At 40.3% G+C, this 6,858-nt stretch overlaps 1 pseudogene; it reads right to left on the reverse strand.

The window, feature by feature from the left end:
* LOC123126164 (phosphatidylinositol glycan anchor biosynthesis class U protein-like) overlaps positions 1 to 4,711 on the reverse strand; it is a 5,302-nt pseudogene extending 591 nt beyond the window's left edge.
* Between the last annotated feature and the right edge of the window lie 2,147 nt (positions 4,712 to 6,858).

A 6,858-nucleotide genomic window follows, 5' to 3' on the forward strand; every position in this document is an offset into this window, starting at 1 on the left:
AGAGAGAGAGAGAGAGAGACCCTCCAGATCCATAGGTTATGCATGACAGGGCTAAGGAGAGAGACTCCAATGTATCCAAAAAACAGGATGAAGGTGAATTGCATCTCTGCAGCATGGAAAGACAAAGAGCATTATATAACTTCCTATGATATTAGGCATTAATTCAAAAATATTAGATAACCGGCATTTTAGGTACCCGCTAGTTCATTGGTGAATAGGCCTACAAGTCCTAGATATAGAGCTAAATCTCCAGCCTTCAAGATAAGCATGAATTTATTTAGGAATAAAAACAAGAGAGCAAAACACAAAACAAAACTAAACATCAACCTTCCTTATGCAGCCAAGGGATTAAATTCATCAGAAATACCATGTAAAATATACTCACCGAGGTATAAGATTTCAGCATTGCAATAATTGCTATATAAACAAAGGCAAGGAAGCACGGTCGGTGCTTCAAACGGATAGGCAATGGCAAGACCATAAAAATGATGTTCATATTAAAGACTATAAGAAAGAAGCTTCTGAAGAAGTCGAAGACTTCGGCAAAGAAATACCTGCATTCATTCTCAAACGAATTAGATTACTCAAATTATACTTGAGTTCCAATTACATTTTTTAGGACTTACCATAACACACCAATATTTTGGTGATAAATCCCTCACTGCAAGGATAAAACCATATGTCCTGCAAAACCAAATACACAGAAGTCAGTACTAGGCATTTGGTAACAGATAAAAGCCAATCAATTGCAATGCACACAAGTGCATTTGGTAAAAGATAAAAGCCAGTCAATTGCAACAAAAGACGACTTTGACTAAATGAGGCCCACCAACAAGTTGACATGTTGGGGAAATGTAGGATAGGCAAAATGCTGATCAGAATATGCAAATATCCAAAATGGAATTGAATTCATAAATAAAAGCTGTATTCATTTCTCCTTTAAAATTCACCGCGAATGGGGAAGTCTTACAGTAAGAGAAAATATTACACTCTTTCACATGATTTTTGGCTACAAAAGAATTATATGGTTGAACATCTTACTTCTCAAACATCTCCTGAAGGCCACCCACTTTATTTAGAATAACGCTGTTCAATAACAGCACATAACATGACCAGATAAAGACCAACAATATGAAGTGGAGTATTGGTTTCCGTGAGAATTGTCCAAATCCTTTTTGGATAGTACTTTTTCCATTATCTGAAATGTCAATTTTATTGGCACTTGGGCCTTTTTGTAGAAATACTTTAGTTGGAGGGGTATCTGGACCATAACCCAATAAAAGAGCAACCTGAAAAACTAACAGTTAGAGGTCAGTAATGCAGATAAATGGCATGTACGTACCATTCAACATTGCAAAAAAAAAAAAAATGGTTGTGGCACATATAGGTAGAATAAGAATTGCAGGATAAAGAGAAAGATGCGTTGCCATAACATATCCAAAGGCAGCAAGCGGTGGAAGACCTACAAAATTTGCAAGGATGTTTTAACTGGCATCAGACTTGGGCAATTCTAGGTTATCCAAAGATCAATATACTATCTTCCATAAAAATGTTATTAACTGAGGATTTGCCAAATAAAAGGCCAAGAAACAATGATGCAAACTACTAGTTTAAGTAATATAAGATATATATTGAAAAATAGAATAGGCTGGAGGGAAACACAGCGAGTTCCACCTACGTGAACAGGCTCCATGTAACATTATCACGACCATTAAATTCTCAATTGGTGATGTACATGAACCCACACAGGTGATTATTGTCCAAGGGTTCCACAGATATATTAGAGAAGCAGTATCTCCTGCACTTATGTTCACTGCGAGTATCAACAAAAAATGATAATCAGCAGTATAAATAATTAGTAAGCATCACAAGCAGAAAGCATCTGACTCAAAGAGAGTGATGTTCCATTCACACCTTTCCAGGCAAGGTTGTATATTTTTCGTTTACCAACAACAAATTTGCACTATCAGGCAAGCAGAGGACTATACACATTGAATTCCACGAGGCAAATCCATAACCCCTTTTATTCCTTGTAAAGGAGAAGTCACGAAAGGTGGGTTTCCTTCTTTAAGAAAATATAAAGCTTAGAATGATAAACACTACTCCCTCCGTCCCATAATGTAAGACGTGAGCTTTTTTATGGTACCCTGGTACTCCCTCAAGCAGAGATGGAGTACCACTTAAGTCTGACCCTCCACTTAGAAGGGTAGTTTAGTCTTTTCTCCTCTTAATTAAGTCCTTTCCTGATTTCTAATCGATGCATTTGTTTTCTTTGCGCTGAAAGTTACCGATCAAACAAAACTTGGCTACAGGTTCTCGAAAACCACACAAAATCTCTAACATCTACTCCCTCCGTCCTATAATATAAGAATGTTTTCGACACTACACTAGTATCAAAAACGTTCTTATATTTTGGGACGGAGAGAATTTTGGGACGGAGAGAGTACAAATAAAACTAAAACATAGAGATATAAGGCTCGCAAGACGTTCGTTCGTCAACGCGACAAATTCTAATCAAAGCAGCCACTGACTGCCACTCCCCGTCCTTCCGTATTGAACCAAGTCGATCTGATCAGCTGCACATTTGTACACCTGAAGTGCCGACGTGATAGATCTCCGGCCATCTTGATGATCCCGCCTCACCCTAGTCATCCTGCTTCAGCAAGCGGGCGAGTTTCCAATTGCACGAGAAATATGGATCTCGCAAAGGCGCCCGCGGCGACGACGACGGCGCCGCCCAGCCCTGATCGACAACCATTCCCATGGCCCAATGGCCGTCTGTCTCTTGTGCGCGGGCAGACCACAGTGGCCGCGGGCGCCCATTCTATTGGAAGATTAGGGTTCTTTTTTCTTAAGGATAAAGAATTAGGGTTCTAGCGACTAGCAATTATGTACTGTATCAGCCATGAGCCATGAGAATAAGAATAAGAGTCAGTTTTCCTTTTTACCCCCAAGGACGAGGTACTCCCTGACTTTTTTTGTTGGTACTCTCTCATACACACGTTGGAGTACCAATAGACATCAATCGTTGGATCAAGAGAAATGAAGGGCTCATATTCATTTAGGGGTACTGTAAAGGAGCTCGACGTGACACTACACTACTGTCAAAAAACATCTTACATTATGGGACGGAGGGAGTACTTTAGAAGTAAAACATCTCTAAGATTTCACTTTTGGTACGTTACAAGTATCAAAAATTCAAAAGCATTGCGGTCATCGGTACTTGGCAAAATAAGTAGAGAGTGGTGCCTATAGTTTTGCCCCTTTTTTTGCAGAAAATAGTTTTGTGCCTTTAATTTAATGTACCTCAGATATGTGCTTTTGCACGTACAGCCTACTAGTAGCTCAAGATTCAATAAAGCACATCTCAAGTATAACATTAACTAGTATGACTCACTAGAATTGTTCACTGATTTGGTGAGGTCAGGAGACTTCAAGCTTCTGTTACGTGCCATTTGGAGTGTACGCCCAGTTGATTGAGCATAGCAGCTATAAAATCTACAGCCACAAAAACCAAACTGTGTGGTGCATTCATGAGTGTAATATTACATGACTGCCAACAAAATGCAAAAGTTGTGGGAATGTTCATGGCTACATTTTTTTTGGTTCGAATGATACCATAAAGGGCAAGATAAAGAGCATAAAAGGTAAAGCCTAGGAGACCTGATTTTTCTTCTATGGAAATCAGGTATACTTGAACAAGTTATCAATCTAAGACAAACATATACTGGTTTCGATGAAAATACACATAGCAACTTATTTACCTGCAATATATATGAGAATGGTGTCCACCTGACCTGTGACATCATGGAGTGTTAGAATGCTAACACTTCATATGACGATCTGATCAAATAAAGAGGCATAGCAACATTGGCGACATCAAAGAAATGATCAAAGAAGCATCAAAACGAAGGACCAATCACCTTTTACTGGTTAGCGGACCAAGAACCGATAGAAGCAAAGGGGAACCATGATACATCGAACCTGAAAAACATATCATTTAACAGGCTGGAGCATCCCTTACAAGTTCCAACTGTTAACACATCAACATTACAAAGAGCAAAAGTATCATGGCTAATTGCTGAGCTTTGTAATGTAATCGCAAGAAGCATCTAGGCCTCTGATGTTAAGTATGATATCATATTTCATCCATCAGGAGTTATCAGTAGGTCATTACAGAAGTTAACATGAAATAGTGCCTATCAGTATTCAGTAGAAACCCAATCAAGTTTTTAAAAAATTGCTCTGTAGTACCTAATAATACCACCGCCAACACGACTATCCTGGCCTCAAAATTTTGGTTGTTCTGATGCAAATGTTAAGTGCTAAAATTTTAATGTTGAATGGGGATTCACTAAGACAGAAATAAAGCATTGGGTTGAACTCTTCTTTGAGCAAAGCGAGCAAGGAGGGAGGTGCGTGATGTACCGGAATAGGGTGACATGGATGCATGCTTCAGCCAGTATCCGTCTGCAACTGCAACATAGGCAGGAGTCAAACAAGATGTCCAATTACGGCAACATCAGAAAAGGGCTGGGGTTTGGAGGGGAAGCACTGAGAACAAGGAGAGGTGCTTACGGCGGCGAAGGGACGTGAGGGGGGTGGAGACCTCTGGGCGGGAGGCAAGGTGGAGGTCTCTGCTGAAGAGCACCAGAACGAGGCGGAACCCGACAGCAGCGGCAGCCATCGACCAGTAGTGTCGGATCGCCATCGCCACAGATAGTGGCGGACTAAAATGCACTGATACAGATACGTGTATCAGTATCAGGTCGATATGGATACGTAAATTCAGCATTTTGGAAAAGCGCCAATACGGGGATACGTTTACTATTTTTAATTCAAAAAAATGTGTATAAAAGCTAGGAATAGAAGATTACCTTCTTGTTTGCTCCCCAGTGGATGCCGAAGCAGCTCCAAGCCCCTCCAGTTGACAATGTTGATGCCCTGTTCCAACTCCAAGTTCCAAAGGGGTAGAATTAGACTTTTATTAAGTGTCAAATGAATATGGAGCATCAAATCAAATCATTAGGTTTTTTTACATCAAAGTACTCTTTATTGCAAGGTAATCATTAGTTAGTTGTACATCTATCATAGCATAAAACAAAAGGTGGAACCTGAAGATCAATCAGCTAACATGCAAAAGGAGAAACAATCACTTCAAATGGTAATATTTTAGGTCTGGCTATTAAAATCAACAACACAGCATGACAGTTACCAATATATTCCCAACCATAAACAAGATTTGGGACATCTATCATGCCAAAAATACCACTAGTACTAATGTGGTAACCAATTTCGGCCAGTGTAACCAAGACAAAGCTCCTGCAGTCCTGCTCTCTCAAATTACATGTTACTGCTAAGCTTTGATTTCAGGCCACGACGGGGCAGATAAAACAACTTAATCTTTTCCTTTTCATGTATCGTCAATCATTGCATGTTTCATGCTATCATGTTTAAATCAAAACATCTGCTCATATGCAAAAAAAAATTCAAACTACAATTTATACACATTTGCCCTTACAAGCATTATGACAAACACCTATCAAGCAAAATCATTTCACATGTAAACTTGACATGCACTGGAAAAATCATGCAGCAAGTACTCATCAAGAAATAATCATCATTATATTCTCACATTACCAAATCTACAGCATGTACTCATCCAGTTCAAAAATCAGGATTTTTTTTAATAAACAGAGGATGCAAGAGGAAGGAGAGAGGGGGATGAGGGAGGAAGGAGGGAGGACGAAGGACGAAGGAGTGGTGGCTACCTGTCTATGGAATGGTCACCGGCTTAGCTCCGGGCGTAGGCCTTGCTGGGCGGGAGCGGCTACTACAGTGAGGGAGGTGCTGGTGGTGGGAACGGCTGCTCGACGGAGGGAGGCGCTGCTGGGCTCCTGTACCGGCGGCAGTGGGGCGGGCAAGGGCGGGCGACGACAGCGTCCGGCGAGGCAGGCGGCGAGGCTGTGAGATCGCGAGGAGAATCGGAGACGGGAGTCCGGAGGTAGTGGTTTTTTGTTTTGGACGTCGATAACGGCCGAACGTTCGGTCTGGTCCCCAGACCGAACGACTCGTTCGTGCTGGAGTAGTTCGGTGGAAAAGAACCTCCAGCCCGAACGCCTCACCTCCCCTAACGATCAAACTTGTCGTTACACAAAACACACAATCCAGTAGAGAAAGTGGGCCTACAGGCCTTTTTCCTGTGAAAAGAAAAACGAAAAATAAAGCCCATATTGAGTTATGACTAGTAAAAAGCTCAGTTTTCTGTGACTATAAACACTGGTCTTTTGCACGACAAAAATGTCATTGACTATTGCCATTCTATGAAATAAATTGCCATGTTCAAGTTTATGTTTTCAAAAATGGCACAAAAAAAAGGAAGAAGTTCATGGCAATCTGCATCTCTACGATATGAAAAGTTGCCATCACTACGAAATTTACAAAAAAACGAAAAAGTTGCCATGAAGTGATATGGTGAAAAAGGTTCTGTGTAGACACATAGAAAAATTTCAGAAAAAAATATAAAGAAAACATCTTAAGTTGTAATGATATCGTTCATGTAATCCCCATGGCAAAACAAATTTCAAAGGATCAAAACTTTTTGCCATGGCAAAAACAAATTTGAAAGAACAAACTTGCCGTATTCTCAAACTAATTTGTAAAATGGCCATGACAAACATTCTTGGGACGGACATGGCAAAAAGACACAACGAGCCATGGCAAAAAATGCATTTAGTTGCCATGGAAAAATTCGCATCTATAAACAAATACTGATTTTAGTTGCCATGGCAAGTTTTCCATGGGTTTGAACATCTTAGCTTGCCATGTTTTTTAACATCTTTAGTTGCCATAGCAAGT

The sequence above is a fragment of the Triticum aestivum genome, chromosome 5D (assembly GCF_018294505.1).
Source record: "Triticum aestivum cultivar Chinese Spring chromosome 5D, IWGSC CS RefSeq v2.1, whole genome shotgun sequence".
Taxonomy (NCBI): Eukaryota; Viridiplantae; Streptophyta; class Magnoliopsida; order Poales; family Poaceae; genus Triticum; species Triticum aestivum.